Raw genomic sequence first — 22,911 nt, 5'->3', positions numbered from 1 at the left:
TTAGGCGAGTACAGAAGGGAAAAGATAAAAACAGAAAAGAAAAAGTGACCCTGTCTTCAAGATTTACAACACATAAAGTAATGAGAAAACAAAGCCACATTCCCATTGGTGCCTTCACATCACCCTACACTCCAAATAAGTTCTCTCCTTCCTGCCTTCTCCTCACCATGCTTATTATATCAGTTAGCACATGGTCAACTAGAGGTAATGGAAAAAAATGTTAACTCCTAGGGATTTACTTTTTTCACATATTAGCAGTCTGGAGGGAAGCCCTTGCTGCCATTTGTTAGCTGCTCAAGTACATTAAGAACCCAGCTCTTTCTATCCTGCCACCTCGTTTGCTGGCTTTTTGTCTTTGTGTCTATTGCCTCATGGTCACAAGATGGCTACCACAGCTCCAGGAATCATGGCTGCATTCAAAGTCAGGATGCAGTAAGGCAGCCAGATAGACAGGGCTGATTTTCTTGCTTTCCATCAGGGCAATCAAAACCATTTTTTAAAAGCCCTCAACAGACTTCCCCGTTGTTTCACTGGCCAAAACTTGGTCACATGGCTGGCCCCCCACTAGCTGCAAAGGGGGCAGAAAAGGTGAGTACCTAACAAACAGTATTAGCTTAGCCATGATTGGTTTCAAACCAATCACAAGTCTCTATAGAAACTAGATACACTGTGGTTCCCCCACACTTTGCTTTTCCCAGCATGCCCCACCCCCCAAATCAGACGTCTGTTAGCAAGAAAGAAGGCAGAGAAATGGCAGGTAACCAGGTCTGCCAAACTCATTCACACATGTGCTTTTTATTCTATTCATCTCATATATAGTGGCCTCAGCAACCCCCTCATTTTACTGAAGACCAATTCATACTTCAGGATCCCAGGTGACCTTGCCTTTAGGACTCACCCAGGACCTGCAGTCCTACCCTGAAAAGAGACCTGAGCAATGCCTCTGATCCAGTGGAAAACCCCAGGCGCTGGAGTCTGCTTTCCTGGAATTGAATTCTGGCCAAGCCTCTTTCTAGTTACAGCCTTGATTTGACCTAGGCTGTAGGTCAGTTAAGTGCCGGGCGGCTCAGTCAGTTAAGTACCGACTTTGGCTTAGGTCATGATCTACGATCTCGCAGATTGTGAGTTGGAGCCCCGCATCGGGCTCCGTTCTGTTCTGACAGCTCAGAGCCTGGAGCCTGCTTCAGATTCTGTGCTTCCCACTCTCTCCGCCCCTTCCCTGCTCGCACTCTCTCTCTCTCTCTCTCTCTCTCTCTCTCTCTCTCTCTCAAAAATAAACTAAAAAACAAATTTTTTTTAAAGAATTGATTTGAACTTCTAGGAGTGAGGACTCTTCAATTTCCTCATCTGTCCAAAGAACATGAGTACAGTGACTAGCACAAAGCTGTCTTCAATTTTTAAAAACTTGTTAGTTGGGTGGATGGATGAATGGATGGATGGATGGATGGATGGATGGATGGATGATTAGATTGATGGAGGGAATGGAGGGATGGAGGGATGGAGGGATGGATGGATGGAAGGATGGAGAGTTGAGTGGGTGGATGGGTGGATGGATGGATGGATGGATCATATCCAGTCCCATAGAGCCACTAAAAAGATTAAATAAGATAGTGTAGATGAAAAGATTGAAGGATTCCTGGCGCACAGTAAATGTTCATTAGCCACAAGTAGAAACCGATCATATCATTTCCCTACTTCAAAACCTTCAATAGCTTCAGTTACCCTTAGGGTAAATAGTCAGTCCAGTCTAACTGCTTGCACAGTTTGGCCCTTGGCTTGCTCTCGGGCCCCTCCCTGTCAGCTCCACTCACGCTGTCTCTCGCTGGCACCTGCCCGCCTGCTCCTCCCACCTGGAACTGGATGAGCTTGTTCTTCCTTCAGGTCCTAGCCTTAGGAGTCTTTACCTCCTGGGGACCTTCATTTCTGCTCCTCTCACAAGCTATGCCAGATAAGGTTCCCAGAGCAGCAGGAAGCTGGGGTAGCCAAGAACAATTTATTCAAGGAGAGTTTTCAGAGCTGGGAAGCCAAAAAGCCTCCTCTCAAATCGTCACTGCCAAGGCCCCGGGCTAAACCAACAGGACTCATCTCCTTCTACATCTTGGAAAGTGGTGGGAGGCGGGGACTGCAGATCAGGCTGAGATACAGAGAGGGTTGGGACTACAAAAGACAGGCAAGTTCCTTAAAGAACCTGGTCCAAATAGAACTTGGAAAGATCCCATAATTATGTGGGAACCTACAATTTGCCAAGAGTTATAGTTGCAAGCTCCTGAGATCCCTCATTTTATAATATAGTAGTTTCTTATACTCCATACGTAGCCAAGGCTAAACTATTCATCTCTGCTTCCCTCCAGCCCCTCCTCCCTGACTCCCTATCTCTGCCCACCATGCTGTCATTCATTCTCCCAGGCATCCTTCATCTCTTACTCTTACATCACTGATTTCTGCACGGTGGTCCTCACGCCATTCCCATGGCACCCCCTCCCCGACTGGCCCACTGCACATGCTCAGACCCTGTTCTCTCTCCCCTGGAACTTCTCCCCACCCAGGGCCACTCCCTGCTCCCATCCATCTTGCTCACAGAGCCTGGTTACCTTCCTAAACTACCTCTCCCATCCCCTTGCTGTCTCCTCAAGTACGTTCAATGGCTCCCCATCGTCTCCCTTGTTAGGTCTCACCTCGTGCTCTGGACTCTTCCCCATGAGTGCCAGGGGACTTTTGGTCCTGTCTCTCATTTATCCTCCTCCCCTTTTGTCTTTATTTATTTTGAAACATGTCATACATTCAAAAGATTGTTCCTAAGGGATGTACAATTATTTTTATAAAGATCATGCCTGTGAAACCACCAGTCACGGTAAGACTCAGCTATGTTGGCTTTGTTAGATGGTCACTGACTTCTGTACTCCCCATTTACCTGTTTCCCTCCTGCCTCCAAGAACGAATTTTGCCCTGACATTTGCAGGATCATTCCCTTTCTTTCTTTTTTTTTTTTTATTACTGAAGTATAATTGACATACAATACCCTATAATATCCCCACAGTAAGTCTAGTTATCATCTGTCACTGTACAAAGTTATTACAATATTATTGACTGGATTCCCCTGATTTCTTTATAGTTTTGCCACCTATTCTTAAATGACATGTTGTCTAGTGTTGCCAGATTCTGAATTCTCTACGGATTGTATCATCTATATTTATTGTGCTGTGACTGGATTCTTTTTTTAGCAGCTTTTTTGAGATATAATTCATATACCATGAAATTCACTCATTTGAAGTGTCTAATTCAATGGTTTCAGTATATTTAATGTATTTAAGGTAACCATCATCTCAATCAAATTTTCGGAAATTTCCTTTTCCCAGCAAGAGCCCCTGTGCTCATTAGCAACCCCCCCAACCCTAGGCAATCACCAATCTGCTTCCCATCTCTGTAGATTTGCCTACTGTGTTCTATTTCCTATAATAGACTCATACTCATTTGGCCTTTTGCACACTCTGTGCTGACACGACATTGGACCACTCCTCTCCCATGATGTGCCTGAACACTGGTCACTCTGTCTGGAGAGCCTTCTTGGCCATTGCTTCCCACCCAGGGCTGGCCACTTCTGCAGGACCCAACTCCGTCCTCTCTCTTCCAGGAAGACTTTCCTCTTTTCTACTCCACTCCTGTGTGATTCTTCCCTCATCACATTCTCAAAACATGCTGCACGTGAGTTTGTTTCATAGGGTCTAGAGTCTCCCCAGCTGGACTGTCAGTTCTCTGAAGGGTCAAGGCCTTGCCTGGTTTTGTTCCCTGTTGTTCCCCAGAGTCGGCTGGGTCTGGCACAGAGGAGGAGTCCAATGGGTGTGCACTGAGGCAACAAGAGACGGATACGTTATTCTGCCTGAGATCATCGTTATGTGTGCATAGAACCAGTACTGGAAAGAGGGAAAATCACCAAGTACAATCAGAACACAGTGTTTCCTTACCCTAAAAGAGTGGGTTCAACCCACTGGAGGGGCTGGCTCTTTCTCTGCCACCATATGAAATCTCAGGCAGGCCTCGCGGCTTCTTGCTTCTCTCAGATAATACGTTCACAACATCCAGCCCATATAATGGTCAAATTTCCATTTAACGTTAAAGTCCCTCCCTATCGGTTTGGGCCTCCTTCTGGTGGGCCCTTGGAACCATGTGGTTGGTTTTTTCTCTCTTTCACTCACCTTGCTGGCTGTACCTCTGTCCTTGCCAAGGTTAGAATCAGAGAAGGGGCAGAGGAAGCAGCCTTTGGTCACATGACTCCTGTGTGAAGCCAATTCTTTCTCTGAGCCTCCTTCCTGCCCCCCAAAACTGGGGCTATTTCCCACCTATCATGCCTGTGACTCAGGCAGAAGAGTCCCATCTAGCTGGTCACTTAAAAGCCCTCCTTTGGCCCATGGTCACATAGCAATTCCTCTAGCTTCTTTCTGCTCTGGGCCTTCTCTATGATAATCCCCCAGGGCTCTCTCTCTCTCACACACACACTCACCTCTGGTCCACAGTGAACATGCATCTTTGGCCTGCAGTCAGTTCAAGTGCGGGCACACAGACCTTTTCTCTGTGGCCTCAGCCAACCTCTCACTCGTGAAAATCCACATACCCAGACTCTGGTCCCCTGAGTTACCCATTTTCCTTGGAATACCTGACAAGCTGTCCAAAGGTGTTTTTGAAGTCACCCTCACAGACTGAGGAAAGAAGGTAGCAGCACCACCTCCCCCTCCATGGAGGGATAAAACTCAGTGCACACTGCCTATTTCTCTTCAAAGGAGTCCTCTGTCTAACCTCCAGCGTCTCTCTTGGCCTCTCCAGTGTTTTGTATAGGCTGCAGCTGGTGGTCAGCTGGGGCCTCAAAGCTGGCTTCCCAGTGACCTCCTTTGCAGTCCTGCCTGGGAAACCACATGCCTCGCTTTGCAATGTCATTGCTGTTGTATCTATTGACTTGGTGCCTTAGCCAAAAAGAGAGACAAAAGTCCCATTTCAACATCCTGCGCTTCTCTTTTCTTTCAGGAGACTGTGTGCTCCTGGAAGCAGGAACTGTGCCATACACACCTTCACTGCCTTCTCCCCTCTTACCCGTGCTTAGTGGTGCCGTGCTCTAGGTACGTGGTATTTTGGAGGAAGACAGAAGTGGCAGTGACCCAGTAGCATGAAGGAGTTCTGAAAAGGAAAAAGCAGGAGAGTTCAGTTCTGGGGCAATGACTCAAAGGAAGACTTTATTATTATTTTTTTCATGTCTTTTAATAGCATTACATCTAACCTTTGTTTTTTTTTAAATATAATTTATTGTCAAATTGGCTAACATAAAGTGTGTACAGTGCGCTCTTGGTTTTGGAGGTAGATTCCCATGGTTCATCACTTACATACAACACCCAGTGCTCATCCCAACTAGTGCCCTCCTCAATGCCCATCAGCAATCCCCCCCCCCCCACACACCCCTCCACTCCCTTCCACCCTCAGTTTGTTCTCTGTATTCAAATGTCTCTTATGGTTTGCCTCCCTCTGTTTGTAACAATATATTTTTTTTCATTCCCTCTCCCATGGTCTTCTGTTAAGTTTCTCAACTTCCACATATGAGTGAAAACATATGATATCTGTCTTTGTCTCATTGACTTATTTCACTTAGCATAATACCCTCCAGTTATATCCACGTTGTTGCAAATGGCAAGATTTCATTCTTTTTCATTGCCAAGTACTATTCCATTGTATGTATATATACACCACATCTTCTTTATCCATCAGTTGATGGACATTTGGCCTCTTTCCATAATTTGGCTATTGTTGATAGTGCTACTATAAACACTGGGGTACATGTGCCCCTATGAATCAGCACTCCTGTATCCCTTGGGTAAATTCCCAGTAATGCTATTGCTGGGTCGTAGGGTAGTTCTCTTTTTAATTTTTTGAGGAACCTCCACACTCTTTTCCAGAGCCTCTGCACCAGTTTGCATTCCCACCAACAGTGCAAGAGGGTTCCTATTTCTCCACATCCTCACCAGCATCTGTTTCTTGAGTTGTTAATTTTAGCCACTTTGACCCATGTGAGGTGGTATCTCAGTGTGGTTTTAATTTGTATTTCCCTGATGATGAGTGACATTGAGAATCTTTTCATGTGTCTGTTGGCCATCCGGATGTCTTCTTTGGAAAAGTGTCTATTCATGTCTTCTGCCCATTTCTTCACTGGATTATTTGTTTTTTGGGTGTTGAGTTTGGTAAATTCTTTATAGATTTTGGATACTAACCCTTTATTCGATATGTCATCTGCAGAGGTCTTTCCCATTCCATCAGTTGCCTTTCAGTCTTGTCAATTGTTTCCTTTGTTGTGCAGAAGCTTTTTCTCTTGGTGAGGTCCCAGTAGTTCATTTTTGCTTTTAATTCCCTTGCCTTCGGAGATGTGTCAAGCAAGAAATTGCTGAGGCTGAGGTCAAAGAGGTTCTTGCCTGGTTTCTCCTCTAGGGTTTTGATGGTTTCTGGTCTCGCATTTAGGTCTTTCATTCATTTTGAGTTTATTTTGTGTATGGTGTAAGAAAGTGGTCTAGTTTCTTTTTTTTTTTTTAACGTTTTTTATTTATTTTTGAGACAGGGGGAGACAGAGCATGAACAGGGGACGGTCAGAGAGAGGGAGACACAGAATCTGAAGCAGGCTCCAGGCTCTGAGCTGTCAGCACAGAGCCTGATGCGGGGCTCGAACTCACGGACCACAAGATCATGACCTGAGCCGAAGTCGGCCGCTTAACTGACTGAGCCGCCCAGGCGCCCCCTTTTCTTTTTTTTTTTTTAACGTTTAAAAGTGGTCTAGTTTCATTCTTCTGCATGTTGCTGTCCAGTTCTCCCAGCACCATTTGTTAAAGAGACTGTCTTTTTTCCATTGGATACTCTTTCCTGCTTTGTCAAAGGTTAGTTGGCCATACATTTGTGAGTCCAATTCTGGGTTCTCTGTTCTATTCCATTGATCTATGTGTCTGTTTTTGTGCCAATATCATACTGTCTTGATGATTACAGCTTTGTGGTAGAGGCTAAAGTCTGGGATTGTGATGCCTCCTGCTTTGGTTTTCTTCGTCAATATTACTCTGGCTATTCGGGGTCTTCTGTGGTTCCATACAAATTTTAGGATTGCTTGTTCTAGTCAAAGGGAAGACTTTAGAAATTCTATTTTTAAAAGTTGCTGAAACTTGGAAGCTGTTTTTCAATGAAGTCAGGGACCTCTCTGGTCCAGGTGTTTCTGGCATTGAGTCAAAAACAATTATATGACATAAGTAATGTGATAAAGCAATAGTCTCGGTAATGCTGCGAATATACAACATAGGCACGATGAGGTTTAATAGGGAGCAAAGGATCACTTTCACTGCACCTGAGTCCCTCCAATGATTTTTCTAGATAACTCTGCTCCCCTAAATCACCAACCACTTCTTCAGGACATTAGGAAATATACTAGTCCCTTTGTTTAGACCTGATGAAGGTGTATGCTCAAGCTCTTGTGCACATAGAGAAGCAGAATTTATTAGCAGGCTTTCAACCATAGCTAAATTATGGAAAGAGCCTAAATTTCCATCAACTGATGAATGGATAAAAAAAATTGTGGTTTATATACACCATGGAATACTACTTGGCAATGAGGAAGAATGAAATATGGCCTTTTGTAGCAACGTAGATGGAACTGGAGAGTATTATGCTGAGTGAAATAAGTCATACAGAGAAAGACAGATACCATATGTTTTCACGCTTATGTGGATCCTGAGAAACTTAACAGAAGACCATGGGGGAGGGGAAGGAAAAAAAAAAGAGAGGGAGGGAGCCAAACCACAAGAGACTTTTAAAAACTGAGAATAAACTGAGGGTTGATGGGGGGTGGGAGGGAGGGGAGGGTGGGTGATGGGTATTGAGGAGGGCACCTGTTGGGATGAGCACTGGGTGTTGTATGGAAACCAATTTGACGATAAATTTCATATTAAAAAAAAGAATTTATTAGCAGGATGAAGAGCTCTCGGATAAGAAATTATTATAAAAAGTGTCACACTTCTACCTCAGCAGCGATCCTGGGTGTGACACTGAGGCTGGATCTCATCACCTTGCAGTCAGGGTATCTGTTATATCCTGAACTCACGGGCTTTCATCTGCACCCGTTTGTGTGTCGAGTATTTGTTGACATTAGGTAGGGATTCTGAGTTAAGGGGTACAAACTTCTCCCTTCTAGTAAATTCCTTGACTTAGTTTCAGCCATTAGCCTCCCAATGCCTCCCCAAACTACCAGCTCCTCTCTGTCCCCACCACAGCCCCCAATCAGGTCTTCACCATTACTCAACAAGTGAATTTGTACCAAAGAGCTTTAAAGTAGTTCATCACCTACCAGCCTTTGTTATCCAGCCTACCTTCAGTATGGATGCCTGTGATGGGCTGAATTGTGCCCCCACCTCCCCAGCCCCCGTCCATACTCGTGTGTTAAAGCCCTAACCTCCACTACCTCAGAATGTAACTATATTTAGAGATGGGGCCTTTTCAAGAGGTTGCAAGCTAAAACGAGGTCATCAGGGTAAGCCCTAATCCGATAGGACTTGTGTCCTCACAAAAAGAGGAAATTCGGACACAGACAGGCACACACCATAGAGGGAAGACCATGTGAAGACACAGGGAAAAGACGGCCACCTACAAATTAAGAAGAGAGGCTTCAGAAGAGACTGAACCTTCCAGCACCTCGATCTTGCACTTCCAGTCTCCAGGACTGTAAGAAAATAAATTTCTGTTGTTTCAGCCATCCAGTCCGTAGTACTTTGTGATGGCAGCCCTAGCACATTAATGCAATGCCCACTAGCTTCCTACACGTAGGTCTGCACATTCTCCTGTTTAAAACTCTGTTCTAGTTCTCAGACTCCCCATTTCCTTTGAGAGCAGGTTCAAAGTCCTTAGCATGGCATATCTGGATCTTCCTCCAAGTCCAACCTGTCTCTCTAATGTCATCTCCTGCTGACCTATCCTAGCCCATGCCATCATTCATAATCCCATGACACAACAGATCATGCCAAATGTCAGAACACACTGTGCCTCGACCACCTTCCTGACTTGGCACATACTGTCACCTCTGTCTGGGAATCACCCTCTCTGTACCTCCCTAGTTCTTCGAGAGATGCTTGTAATATATACAATCATTGAATTACTATGTTGTACGCCTGAACATCATGTGTTAAGTATATTTCAATAATAAAGATTTTAAAAAATAAACCTGAGGCAAAGAAATAATAATATGATAGACTGTGTAATAGTTTACCTAGTTGCTTATTATTTATTATCTTATTCCTCTAGAATATAATCACCAAAGGTCAAGTATTTTTGTCTGACTCATTGAGCGCCATGACCTTGGGCAGTAGAATAGGACTTTGTACTTGGTAGACACTTGATAAACTTTTTGATTGAATGAATGAGGTATGGAAGGAAGGAAGGAAGGAAGGAAGGAAGGAAGGAAGGAAGAGAGGAAGGAAGGAGAAGGGAAGGGAAAGGAAGGGAAGGGAAGGGAAGGGAAGGGAAGGGAAGAGAAGAGAAGAGAAGAGAAGAGAAGAGAAGAGAAGAGAAGAGTTGCTCAAATGTCACATAACCCTAATCCGTACACCCCCAAGCAGAGCCGGTCCCTCATCCTCTGTGCACCTCCCAGCACTTTCTCTATTAGTGCACTTAGGTCTTTGGGCTGTGATTGTTTGCACTGAGTTCCTTGAGACTGAGATGGTGTTTTACTCAATATAACTGTAGCACTTAGTAACTAGTGCTCAATAAATATCTGTTGAATGGCTGATGCTATATACTTATAATTTGTCTTCCCCTCCAAATTCACACACTGAAGTGCTAATTCCCAGCGTGATGGTATTAGGAGATGGGGCCTTTGGGAGGAAATGAGGGTTCGATGTGCTCCTGAGGGTGGGACTATGGTCTGATGGGATTAGGGCCCTTATAGGAAGAGATGACAGGCAGCTCTCTTCCTCCCTCCCTCTCTCCTTCCCCTCCTTTTCCCCTCCCTTCTCCCCTCCCCCTCTCCCACTCCATCTCTCTCTCTCTCTCTCTCTCCCGCCCCCTCCTTCCCTTACCCCACCTTGCCATGTGAGGACACAGCAAGAAGGTACAAACCAGAAGAGATCTGTCACTAGTAACCAAATCAGCCGGCTCCCAGCCTCCAGAACTGTGAGAAAAATAAATTGCTGGTGTGTAAGCCACCTAGTCTATAGTGTCTTGTTACAGCAGCCTGAGCAGACCTAAACAGCCGGATGGCTGAATAAGTGAACGAGACACTTTCTCCCATTTTATACAAGGACTCTTCCCCAGACCTGGTCATCATCCCCTTAACGTGGTGTCTGTGTGACACCCAATCACGGGCAGACCCCATCTGTCCTGTTCTTCTGACACCCATGAGCTGTCTTCAGGCCCCAGACCTTTTCCAGGTACACATTATCTGTGCTATATTCTCTTTCCACCCACTTTCTCCTTTCAGGGCTCAATAACTGCCTTCGACCTTCGCTAAAAAGTATGAAATTTATTTTTTCCACCCTGGAAACTCCTTGCTCCTTTCTTTTCCCAGGAGCCCGTTTGAGTAAATCCACCTTTCTCAACCATCTTCCTCGCCCGGGCTCTTTGCCAGTATCACCCGGGTCACACTCCGATGATTCTGTCCTGGGGAAGTGGGGCTTTGGTTGGAGGCTCAGCTCCCTCCTGAGCTGCTTTCCTTCGTGCAAACCCAGGACTCGTCAAATTCTTCTCTGGTTATGTAATCGCAATGCAATTTCCACAGGCTTTCTCCTAAAACATTTATAATGTCGTACCTTCAAGCATACATAACTCAAGGAACTTATATGAGTTTAAACACACATTAAACTGAAATAGAAACATCACCCACCTGAGACGTCGGGCATTCCATTTCGGGGTGAGCCGTTGCTCTCCTCACATGGACACAGAGAAAACCTGTCGTGTCAACAAAGGAAATGCCTGGTGGAGAACGGACGTTTTCTCACCATGTTACTGGCATTTCAGTAAGCCTCTCCCATCCCCCTCCCAGCCTCCACATGAAGGAGTCTGAGAGCTGCAGAAATTGTAGGGCAACAAGCTGAGTGTTTGCTTACTTCCTCTCATGTTAAGGAGCCTAGAGAGGGATGCTGAAGCATGCCAGGGTCACTTATAGTTAAAAAAAAAAAAAGCAAACTTGGGTTTGGAGGGAGCAGGGGAGGAGGAAAGCCTTGGAGACACATATATGCTCTGTAATAGCACTGTTCCCTAGGATAGCCTGCAGCCACGTGCAGCTATTTAAATTTAAATCAATTAAAATTAAGTAAAGTTTTAAATGTGGTTCCTTTGTCACGTGAATCACATTTGAGGTGCTCAAGGGCCACCTGTAGTGGCTACTGTACTGGACAGCGTGGATATAGACGATTTCCATCACTGCAGAAAGTTCTTTTGGGTAGCTCTGATGTATATTGTAAGTAAAGGGTTTTTTCTTAAGTCTATTCACTTATTTTGAGAGGGAGAGAGAGAGAGAGAGAGCACACAAGCACGGGGAAAGAGCAGAGAGACAGGAGAGAGAATCCCAAGCAGGCTCCTCGCTGTCAGCGCAGAGCCCCATGCAGGGCTCGATCTTGTGAACCGTGAGATCTCGACCTGAGCTGAAATCAAGAGTTGGACGGTTAACCGACTGAGCCACCCAGGCGTCCCTGTAAGTAACGTTTACATGGAATCCCAAAATGTGAAGTTCCTACAGCTGAAATGAGTGTGGGGAAAATATGGAGTGAACTTCAGTGACTGCCAGAAACATGATTTCTTTTTCATCACTCATAGGTTCTCTGTCAACACAAGTGAAAGAAAAGAATGAAAGGCAGAGAGAAGAAAGGAAGAGCAGTCAGATGGTTATCGGTACAGAGGCGTCTCACTGCAGATCAAGAGAACCCATCGTTTTTAGAGCAAAAGAAAACCAGTGGCCAGAGGCCAGCTTGTCTGAAGTCTGGTCAGGAGGTGGCACGCACTTTCCTTTCCAACAAAAGTGGCTGCAAATGTCTCTGTGTGATCATGCAGGCAAGGGTCATGGGTCATTCAGGTATTTGATGTGGCAATTTAAAAGACTTAATATGAAAGAGGAGTATGCTGTCACCTTTAAACAGCTCCTAACCCCTATTCACACAGCACTCCCTTTTCTTAAGGCCATGTCGGATGACTGAGTTGTGCAATAACTTACGTGGGCGCCGTTGCTGGGGGGAAAACACACTCATGTGCCAGGGAACTGACGGCACTTGCCTAAGCCCGTCAGAAAGAAAGCCAAAGAGTCTAATCCCAAGGAGTCCTTGGCATTCGGATTTCGGGGCTCATGACAGCGAATGGACACTCATGTTCTTGGCTTCTCCACTTCCCAGTCTGTCTCTCTGGGTTTTTAAACCGTTGATCTGCTTAGTAAGAGTTCACCTCTTCCTCCACAGTCACGTAGGAAGTGGCCAGTGTATTCCATCTACCACGTAGATTTTTCAAGACCTCTTAACAGCCATCCTGCGGGAATAGCCTCAACTTCTGGGCTTTACAAAACGTCTGAAGTGAGTCAGCTTTGCTGACTCCTCACTCCGTCCACCCTGTGTGGCGGGCTGGCCGAGGGGTGGGATCCTCCAAATAAATCTGGAAGCTGGAGGGCTCACGTGAAGGATTCGTATCTACTGCTTAGCAACGATGGCCTGGCAAACTGCTCCCAGTAGATGGGCAGATTGGCCAGGTGTCTGAGGCTGGTTATGGTTTGCGGTGAAACCCTCCTGTGATTCCCTCTGCCGTGAACTCCGACCGGGCGAGGGACGATGACAGGACGAGAGCCCAGCCTGGGTTCTGCATCGGTTGACTTCCCCCTCCCATGTCCCCAGCACTGTCACTCACCCTCTCACCAGAACGAGGAACAGGGAGATGTCTCGGCACCCACATCCAGGGGCTGGCAAGCCTGTTCACCAGCTGGGGCCCAGAGCATAACCACCAACTCTCCGGGATCCCTCAAGAAGGCTGTGTGCATACCCATGTGCGCATACACACACGTGGACATACACACGCACACGCCACATATACACACAACCTACACACACACATACTCACACATACAACATACACCATTCCCACACATGCGCACAAATACACCCATACACAGGTACACCCACTCACACACATACACACACACACATATACACCCACTCGCCCTACACATGTACCACATGCAACATACACACTCTCATACATACATATATGTATGTACATATACGTACACACATGCTTTGAGAGCTCAGCCCTCACCAGAGCCCTTTGACCCGGACCCTCAGGCAGTTGGCCTGAGCTCAGGGTGGAGAGGGGGCTGTCCTTCAGTGCTTTCAGCTGCATTGCCACATTAGCAGCTCTCTCATTAAAAGATATGTGACCTCAGGGGCGCCTGGGTGGCTCAGTTAAGCGCCTGACTCTTGATTTCAGCTCAGGTCATGATCTCACGGTTTGTGGGTTCGAGCCCCGCATGCAGCTCTGTGCTGATAGCACAGAGCCTGCTGGGGATTCTCTCTCTCTCTCTCTCTCTCTCTCTCTCCCCCTCCCTCCCCCTTCCCCTGCTTGCACACTCTCTCTCAAAATAAATAAACATTTTTTAAAAGCTATGATGTCTATTGAAATAGCATCTGGCCTGTGATGTCACAGGGATGGTTGATACAAGGTTATGATACATCTAGGAAGGAGATCTGTAAACATGCCAGCAACCAGCGAGGAGGGGGGACGAAGAATGCAAAGCCCCTAATAGGAGGTCGATGGCCTACTTCAGAAACTGGCCCCCCAGGCTGACCACCGGGGCCCGGAACCGGTTTGAAGCCCATTCCCATGGGTGGCGTCAGACACCGTAGCCTCTACTGTTCCCGTGAGACGCCCGACTCGCCTGAAACCTGAAGGCATCCGGCTCCCTCAAAGGAATGGGGAAGAAATAAGGGATGATGGGACCACTGAATTGTGGTTTTGTTAAGGTGGTGCTGACCGACTAATAACATCTGGGTTTCGGGGCGGGCTGCACACGCTCGAAGCTGCTGCAGACACGAGCTAATTATCCTGAACTCAGAGGTAGGTGCACACAGGCCCTGTCAGCAGTTGAGCCTGCAAAACCACTTACTCCCTCTCGCTTCTTGCAGCAACGTGCCAAGCAATCGCTAAGCGCACGCTCTGTCTAAAATACCCGGATTGAAACTACCAGCGCTGGGGATCCCGGAGGCCACCCGTGTATTTGTATTAGCATTCTCTCTCTCCCCGCCAAGCTCTGGGTCGCTGTACATTCTTCTAGATTCCAGCACCACTCCGCTTCTCTTCCTCCTCTGCAATGCCTTCCCCACCGTGCTTGCCAGCAAAGCCATCCTTCTCTATAGTGACCAACTCTCCCAGTTGGCTCCAGACTGTCTCCATTTTGGCGCTGAAACTCCCATACCTGAGGACACCTCCTAATCCTGGGCAGATGGGGACCATTGGTCATCCTGAGTCTCTCGCAGCCCTGCAGGATCGGTAGCATGTGATTCTGCTATTAATTAGACTGTATACTGTCTAGCAACATAACCTAATGACACAGGCGGAGTTTGTCCCAAGATCATAAACTGCCGGAGTCAAGGAGCTTTTATTGATCTCCTTGGTGTGCCTAAGAATTGCAAGTTGACTTCCATTTATTTTAACACCAGGTCTCTGCTTTGACACAGTTCAAAATGAGACCTCTAAAAAGGTTTTGTCCTCTAAAGACAGGATGGAGCTTTCCCATGAAATGGTGTCTTGAGTCCTGATCTTCAAGGTTGAAGGTCCAGACCAAGAAGGACCTAGGGGTTTTGCCCTGATCAGCAGGAGAGGCCTCGTGGCCAGCCTTTCTCAGCCAGTTCCTAGAAGTTTTATTTAAATACAGACTCCGAGGGCTCATTCCCAGAACTTTGGATTCAGGACTGCAGTTCCCCTGGTGGTTTTTGATTCCACCGGTCCTTGAAAAACAGAGCAGAAAGTCTTTAACCCAGGTGGGACTAGCTGTTGGTTGCCAATCAACAAAGGCCATGTACAGGGGCACCCGGGTGGCTCAGCTGACAGCAACTGACTCTTGACTTTGGCTCAGGTCATGATCTCTTGGTTGTGTGATCGAGGCCCGCATCAGGCTCAATGCTGACAGCATGGAGCCTGCTTGGGATTCTCTCTCTCTGCCCCTTGCACACGTGGGCATGCACTCTGTCTCTCTCTCTAAATTTTAAAAACTTAAGGAAAAAAAAGACCACTTACAGTGCAAATCCGTATTAAAAATGGAAAAGATGCATACTTGCCTTAACCACTTCAGTTTAACTTAAAATATGTAAAGTAAGGAATCTTCACCTATTTTCTGATAAATGCCCAAAACCTTTCTTGGGTATGGGTTTGCTGATTGGATGGCTTCATTATTTTTCTTCTATAAGTCACATCCATATATTTCTAATTTTGACTTCTTTAAAATAGAACAAGAATTTAAAAATACTTGTGAAGTGTTCTGAGTGTGGCCTCCTTCCAGATCCTTGCAATGTTTTTTCAAATCTTTTTACAGTTGTCGCAACCATACCAAATTAAGCAAAACTTTTGAGCAACTCACATTTGTTGAGTCTCGTGGAAGCAGGCAACTCAGAGACACACTCTGTAAGGTAGGTTATATCCTTTGGCGTAGAACATAAGTTGGGGGGGGCGCCTGGGCGGCTCAATCTGTTAAGCGTCTGACTCTATTTCAGCTCTGGTCATGATCTCACAGTTTTGTGAGTTCAAGCCCCACATCGGGCTCTGCGCTGACGGTGCAGAGCCCGTTTGAGATTGTCCCTCTCTCTCTGCCCCTCCTCTGCTCACACTCTCTCTTTCTCAAAAAATAAAAAAATTAAAAAATAAAGAAAAAAAAAGCATACATTACATGAGAAAAAGAAATCTTTGTTGCTTTGTTCACCAGCTGATTCCGAGCATGAAGAACAGAGCCTGGCACATTGTAGGTGTTCGATTTTTTTCTAAAAAGATGGTTCCCATCATATTTAATTAAATTAATTATTTACTGTAATAGTACAACCAGCATAAAAATGTTTAGGTGCTAACACAATGGACTCAGTAAGCACAGCAGATAAATCAGCAGGTGGGTGAGAGAGTGGTCAACTAACTATGAGCATACAACATGCTATGGGCATTGATTAGTGTGTGTTTTGGAGGTGATGGGGAGTGACCATTAAACTGGGGAGTCCATTACGCGAACATTTGTAATGAGACTCTTCGCTCTCCTGGTAAGTAAGATAAGAAGCCTCGGTCAACTGAGGGCTGAGAGAGTCAAAGGAAGGAGTCATTTTTGGTTGTCAAGAAACTCTTCTCCCTCCAAAAAAATCATACAACATCTTTCAACCTGTTCTAAATAACTAGGGGCTGCTGTGGTTCCCAACTGGGAGTAGACATCTTACCACCATTTTAAGAGCAAACTATCAACCTGCTTCTTTTTTTTTTTTTTTTTTTAATTTTTTTTTCAACGTTTTTTATTTTTATTTTTGGGACAGAGAGAGACAGAGCATGAACGGGGGAGGGGCAGAGAGAGAGGGAGACACAGAATTGGAAACAGGCTCCAGGCTCCGAGCCATCAGCCCAGAGCCCGACGCGGGGCTCGAACTCACGGACCGCGAGATCGTGACCTGGCTGAAGTCGGACACTTAACCGACTGCGCCACCCAGGCGCCCCTCAACCTGCTTCTTAATGTTCTTTATTCATGCCTTTCTTTGCCATGAAGGCATTTGAATAAAATGACTTGAGACCACATCTAGAATGGTGTCACACAGTCAGACTGCCTTGTGCAGATCCTGGTGTTATGTCAGCAATGTGAAACTTTGGACAAGTTCTTTACCTTCTCTCTGCCTTAGCGATGACTCCATAGGGTTATTGTAGAAACTCAGTGAGGTAACACGTGAAGCACTTAAAACTCAACACGTTGTTATCATGTTTTATCTGCGCTTCTTTACCAGGACTTAGTGAGTGTCAAAAACAAATAAGCAAACCAATAGAAAAAAATTGGCTGATTGAAGTTCTGTTCCTACCACAGAAGAATTAGTGTTCAGGGCCCTGGTCCATTGCACGTGATTAACTTTTGCTTCTTCAGACCACATTGATTTCTGGGGACAATCAAGACTTATATAAGGCAAGAGGCAAGTAGAGAATAGTGGAGTTTCAGATAGATTTGGAAAGGTTGCAGTAGAGTCAAGGAGTGACATGCGGCTGTCTCATTGTCCAATAGGCTCTCTCTCTCTGTCTCTGACCCCCACTCACTAGAAATGTGGTATTACATTCATTGAATGAAAACTTACCTGGCCATTAAAACTGATTGCATTAAAAAATTGTATTGATAATGGTAAATGATTTCAATATTAATTTAAGATCTAAAGGCAATCAAAGGCATTCATGTATTAAGGAGAAGCCATTGGCTAATAAAACAGATGATATCCTCGACCTCATGAAATACATGTTCTTGTAGGATGGCATAAGGTAAAGTGTTATATGATTCTTGGCCTGTGGGCTTTGGCTAATGTTTGGATGGCTAGTCATGAACTTGGAAGGAATAAGCTTGGATAATTAGTAAGAAGGAGGTTACTAATTGAGGAGGTATGTGGACGGCCTTCTAGGAAAGTGCCCTAAGTGCATACTCGCCAAAAGACTCTCTCTTGCAGTGGCAAAGGTGCTGAATAAACCAGTGGACAAAATACCCATCCCTGTTGCTATCGGTCAACCTCCTCCCCAGCTACCCCAGTCAGTGACTGTTCAATGAGTTCATGAGCAAAGTGGCCATGGAGGTGGGAAGGGAGCCTATTGATGAACTTAAGCACAAGGCTAGTCTGGCTGCTTCCAGTGCTGAGACCCAACTTAAAACAAGTATGAGCCATCCTTTATCTCCTAATACTGTCTTTCCTGGAGGGACCAGCCTGCCTCCTGAGGACAGATTGACTTATGTGACCCCTTCTATCATGGGGCATCAGCATTTGTCCTCACTGATATAAACATTCTTTCTGGATTTGAACTTGCCTTCTGTTACCTGCCATTCTTTGGTCAGCATTGCCATCCACCGTACGTATTGCTTCTGTCCAAGGAATGCACATTCCAGAAAAGAAATAAGACAATGGGCTGCTGCATGTGTATTTCACTGATCTTACACTATACATTTTCACTCAGAAATAAATTTGCAAACACACACACACACAAACCAAAAAAAAAAAAAAAAAAAAAAAAAGTGATGTTGGTTGGGATTGATTTCTCCTGACTCTCAAGGGAAAATAGAGCTTCTGCTACAAACTGAAAGCAACCTGAAGGTAGATGAACCCATGGATCCCTGGGCTATCTCCTGAAACCGCTGTGTCTAATGGTAAAAATCAATCAAGGGCTAAAGAAACCCTCTTCAGGCATGACCACCAAGATCTCAGAAGTCTTGAGAATGAAGGTGTGTATCATGTCCTCAGGTGCAGAACCCTGACCAGGTGAGGTGCTAGCTGACTTCAAAAGAAATCTGGTGCTAGAGGAGGGAAGACAGATCTACCAACTTGACCACATACAAAAATGAGCAGCACTATTTGCTCCCACTAAAAGATATATGTTGGTATTTTAACTAATTTTCTTCTCCTTTTGTCCCACTATTTCAAATAGGGTGGTGGTGGTTACTGATGCGGCTTTGGGGTCTTGGTGGGGGTTCAGTGATGACAGCCAAGAAAGAATTCTTGAAGATGTCTTTGGTGCAAAAAAGGTGATTTTATAAAAGCACGGGGACAGGACCCATTGGCAGAAAGAGCTGCACGGGGCTTGTGCCAAGCGACTGCTTATATATTGTGGAGTTGGGGGAGGTAAAGTCAAGAGAAAGTTTCTTAAAGGGATTTCCATTTACTAAAGAGGATTTACAGATTACTGGAGGCCTAGCTATTGTCAACCTAAGGTTGTTTTTCCCTCTAGCAAAACATTACATTAAGATCGTAGGGAGTTCCTGGGGCCCTGGGTGGCTCAGTCCATCGAGCATCTGACTTTGGCTCAGGTCATGATCTCGCGATTCACGAGTTAGAGCCCCACATCGGGCTCTGTGCTGACAGCTCAGAGCCTGGAACCTTCTTCAGATTCTGTGTCTCTCTCTCTCTCTGTGTTCCTCCCCAAGTAGTACTCTGTCTCTGTCTCTCTCCCTAAAACAAATTTTTAAAAAATTTTAATAAAATAATATTTTTAAAAGATAGTAGTGAGTTCCTTGAGATTAGGCTATTGATAAGACATTTGTAAACTGATGGAGACCATCAGTTTAACTGTTTGTTTTCTGTCCTTTCCTTTGTTCTTGGGCGGCCAGAAGTGCCTGAGGAATATCACACATATCCCACCTGGGGGTGAGGGGGGTTGTGCTAGCTTGTGCTTGGCCCTCAGTTTGCCTTATGGTCCCTCATCAGTTACCCTTACAAATTTTCCCAGAGGTTACAAAATATCAAGATCATTATGAAATAGATGAGAAATGGTCAAGACCCAGAGATCCTGAAACTCCAAGCCTTCAAGGAGGGAAAAACATATTTTCATTCAATGGTATGAATGATGGTTGTCATGTTAAAAAAATTTTTTTTAATGTTTATTTATTTATTTATTTATTTTTTAATGTTTATTTATTTTTGAGAGAGAGAGAGAGAGCACGAGTTGGGGAAGGGCAGAGAGAGAGGGAGACACAGAATCTGAAGCAGGCTCCAGGCTCTGAACTGTCAGCACAGAGCCCAAGGCGGGACTCAAACTCACAGAGCGCAAGATCATGACCTGAGCCGAAGTCAGACGCTCAACCGACTGAGCCACCCAGGTGCCCCGATGGCTGTTATGTTAAATGCAAAGGGTAAGTACAGGAATAAGAGTATTTGTTGATATTAGGCCGCCAGCGGTGTGCACTAAAGGACAACTGTCCATCTTCCTGTCTGTCCTGCCTCTCATTTCACCCATACTCCGAGTCCCCAGGGATGCACAGACAACCACCCCTGATAGAGGCCCGGAAATGGCAGACATCTTCCTCCCCAGCCTCCTCGGACCTAGGTATCTTTGATCAGACACATCCACCTGGACTTCAAATGAGGAATAAGTGCTGCCATGAAGCCAGAACGGCAGCAAATTCTCTATGCGTGTGTCGCCTGGGGAAGGAAGATTGAGGTGGGGACAGCAGCAGCAGTGGAAATGCCAGGAGAGTGGTGACTGAAGGCCCTGAGGTCTTGGGTCAGCAATGGAGGCCACGCATCCAGGCGGGCTGTGGCATCACATTCCTCCCTGTGTGGTGTCGTTTCAGGCATTTCCCCCTTGCTCTCTGGCTCCAAGCCTGGTTCCTCAGCCCTTCAGAAGTTTCCATGAGATAGACACCTGCCATACTTGCAGCACATTCCTTTCCTGCTTAAATCAACCAGTCATTTTATCTTGCATGCAACTAAGAATACTGACTGATTCAGCATGAGTGAGACTGGTAATTAAAAACTCATTCTATAACCTGACCCACGTCTCAGCCCCAACTCCCATGACCTGATGGCCTGGAATTAATCATTCTCCCTTCTTTCTGTCTTCACATTTCACAGCAACCTGTCTCGATCCTGACCCTTGCCTCTGAAACCCACCTTTACCTAATCCTTCTAGGGACTCATCCAACTCCAGAGCACCAGGGCACCTGGAAGAACAGGACTTTTAGACTCTGACAACTTGGGTAAAAATAGAGATTGTACTCGGTTTGAACAAAGCCTCACAAAGTCTTGCTACCATGCTTCTAAGTTTCCGCCAAATGTCTCCCCTTTCAGGAGGAGCCTCGTGTTTTTTTGCATCTGATGTTTTTGTTCTTGTTTTCATTCTTTTTTCCCACATTATCTAACGGCCTACAGTTTTTGCCACTGAAAGGTGATTAGCCACCCTCCTACCACCAACACTGGCAGCCAAACACTTCCCATTACAGCTACCGCAGGGCCCTCGGCACTGGCAATGTCCTCCCTCGGTGGTTCTACATTTCCAGGCCCCCAAAAGGTAGCCTCAGTCTTTCTGACTAGTCCACAGTTTATTTGAGGGACATCAGCTAGTACTACCTCAAACACATCTCTCGCTGCACCTGAACAGGAACCCCAGGACCAGCTAGGCAACCTCACTCAGGCCATGTTCCCTACCTTCCTGAAACACCCAACTGCCCCTTGACTGCAGCCAAGGTGGTCAGGCTTAGCCTCTCTGATTCACTCAATTAGGTATTCTGAGGCTCGACCATGAGTCCCAGGGATCTCCTTCCCATCTCTCCAAGGAGCCTTGGGGTCCTCATGCAAACAGGATTTCTGGTAACCTTCTAGAACCCCAGTGTCAGGAAGGCAGACAGGTGAGCCTAGATTATGCCTCTCCCATGCAGTAAGACCATCAGTATGGTCAGTAAGGAGCCCGCTTGTCCTGTTGGAAGCACCTGGGACTGTTCTGGTTTTTGCACTGGCAGCCCAGCATCCCAGGAAAATCTTAGTCTCAGGAAAACCAGGGGCACTCCTGGTCACCCTAGCAATCCTCCAAAGTGAAATAAAGAATGTTCTACAAGCTGAGGTCGACCACAGGTTACGGCAAAATGAATTGACGCCCTTAATGTTGGCACGAAGTAGTTTTCTTTCTTTGTATCCACACACGGGGCATCTTTTCAGACTTGCCCAAATGCTAAGGTAATTATGTTCCCTCTTTGTCAGAGCTTGAAAATATTCACAGAAGTCCTGGAGCCTGCTTTCTTCCAGCCGACTGACTACTTAGTGAAGCATTCCTCGCTTAGCTGCTGCAATCTTCCCCCTTTTCATCATTTTAGCTGATCTCTTCTGAACCTCTGCCAATTTATCTGCCTCTTCTTCATACCATGGCACTCGGATTGAATGCCAGGCACATTTATGTAGGCTTTCACCTCCTCGGCTCATTATGTGCCCCAGGCAGCAAATGCAGCAAAACCATGGAAGCATCTTATCCAATGACTTTGGAGAAGTCATTCCACCAGCCAGCTGGCTCTCCATTTCCTCATGATAAAAATGGACAGGTCATCACAAAAGTCCTTTCCATCATTGTTATTTATGGAAAGATCAATATTGCTTCAGGATAATGCCTCGCCCAGTGGCTCTCCATGGGGGTGGGGCTGAATCCGAATCACCTGCTGCCCTTTCACAATGTACACCTGCTTCTCCAGCTGGCCACCTGCTGACCCTCCAGGGTATGCGGACACTTGGAGCAAGGGGAAAGAGGCATTTTCTGCTTTATGAAAGCTCTTCTAGTGACTATGATAGGCAGAAAAATGTTCCCCTTCTAATCCCTGGAGCCCGTGAATATGTTAGGTTACAGGGAAAAGAGGAATTGAGGTTGTATTTAGAATTAAGATTGCCAATCAGCTGACCTTAAGATAAATGATACTGGATTATCAGGTGAATAATACAATGTAACCACAGGGATTCTTAAAAGTGGAAGGGGAGCGGGGGCCTGGGTGGCTCAGTCGGTTAAGCGGCTGACCTCAAATCAGGTCATGATCTCGTGGTTTGTGAGTTCCGGCCCGGCCCCGTGTTGGGCTCTGTGCTGACAGCTCAGACCCTGGAGCCTGCTTCCGATTCTGTGTCTCCCTCTCTCTCTGCCCCTCCCCTGCCTGCACGCTCTCCTTCTCTCTCTCTCTCTCTCAAAAAGAAATAAACCTTAAAAAATTTTTTTAAAAAGCGGAAGGGGGTAGCAGAAGAGTAGGTCGGAGTATTTCACGTGAGGACTCCACGGGCAGCCTCGAGAAACTGGAAAAGGCAAGGAACAGAATCTCCCCTGGAGCCTCCAGAAGGAATACAGCCCTGTTGACCCCATGATTTTAACCCAACGAGACCCATTTTGAACCTCTGACCTCCAAAAATGTGATAATTTGCATTGTTTCAAGCCACTAGA

The 22,911-nt window shown here is 45.9% G+C and overlaps 1 long non-coding RNA gene across 2 annotated transcripts in view; it reads right to left on the bottom strand.

Annotated features, from left to right (window-relative positions):
• Nucleotides 1-22,911, bottom strand: part of LOC147577585 (uncharacterized) — a 61,028-nt gene that overhangs the window by 6,338 nt on the left and 31,779 nt on the right. For both annotated transcript variants that reach the window (XR_015240415.1, XR_015240414.1), the window contains exons 2-3: nucleotides 10,880-10,944; nucleotides 5,083-5,166 (exon numbers count right to left, since the gene is read on the bottom strand). This is a non-coding gene — a long non-coding RNA (uncharacterized LOC147577585). The remainder of the gene's footprint in view (nucleotides 1-5,082; nucleotides 5,167-10,879; nucleotides 10,945-22,911) is intronic.

This window comes from Puma concolor, chromosome C2 (assembly GCF_028749965.1).
Source record: "Puma concolor isolate L17-30 chromosome C2, mPumCon1.1.hap2, whole genome shotgun sequence".
NCBI classification, from domain to species: Eukaryota; Metazoa; Chordata; class Mammalia; order Carnivora; family Felidae; genus Puma; species Puma concolor.
The sequence above is the reverse complement of the archived record's forward strand: the minus strand, read 5'-3'. Positions and strand labels throughout refer to the sequence as shown.